At 43.1% G+C, this 641-nt stretch overlaps 1 non-coding gene across 1 annotated transcript; it reads left to right on the top strand.

Annotated features, from left to right (window-relative positions):
* Positions 1–289: 289 nt before the first annotated feature.
* LOC122126526 lies at positions 290–396 on the top strand. Its single transcript, XR_006150959.1, has one exon. It is a non-coding gene; the product is annotated as a U6 spliceosomal RNA (small nuclear RNA).
* The last annotated feature ends 245 nt before the right edge of the window (positions 397–641 follow it).

Here is a 641-nt window from a genome sequence, read left to right as displayed (position 1 = left end):
TGGTGGCTCACGCCTGTAATCCTAGCTACTCAGGAGGCTGAGATCTGAGGATCGCGGTTCAAAGCCAGCCCGGGCAGGAAAGACCGTGAGACTCCTATCTCCAATAAACCACCAGAAAACCGGAAGTGGCGCTGTAGCTCAAGTGGTAGAGCGCTCGCCTTGAGCTGAAGAGCTGAGGGACAGCACCCAGGCCCAGAGTTCAAGCCCCACGACCGACAAAAAATAAAAATAAAAAAATAAAAAAAATAAAATCAATTAAAAATTATACTTTATATATAAAAACTGTTCTGTGCTCAATTTAGCATCACATACCCTAACATTGGAACGATACAGAGAAGATTAGCATGCACCCTGCGCAAGGATGACATGCAAAGTCTTGGAGCGTTCCATATATTTACAGCAACAGATGCTGAAACGTATGTGGCCACAAGGGAACGGTACTGCATTCTTGGTGGGAGTGTAAACTTGTTCAACTACTTTGGAAAGCAGTATGGAGGTGCCTCAGAAGACTCCACATAAAACTCCCCTATAACACAGTAATCCCATTTTGGGGGATTCATCCAAATGATCATAAAAAAAGACCATACTAAAACTACCAGCACAACTATGGTTATTGCAACATTATTTACGATAGCTAAGAT

Source organism: Dipodomys spectabilis, unplaced genomic scaffold (assembly GCF_019054845.1).
Source record: "Dipodomys spectabilis isolate Male_0828 unplaced genomic scaffold, ASM1905484v1 ptg000282l, whole genome shotgun sequence".
Taxonomy (NCBI): domain Eukaryota; kingdom Metazoa; phylum Chordata; class Mammalia; order Rodentia; family Heteromyidae; genus Dipodomys; species Dipodomys spectabilis.
The sequence above is the reverse complement of the archived record's forward strand: the minus strand, read 5'-3'. Positions and strand labels throughout refer to the sequence as shown.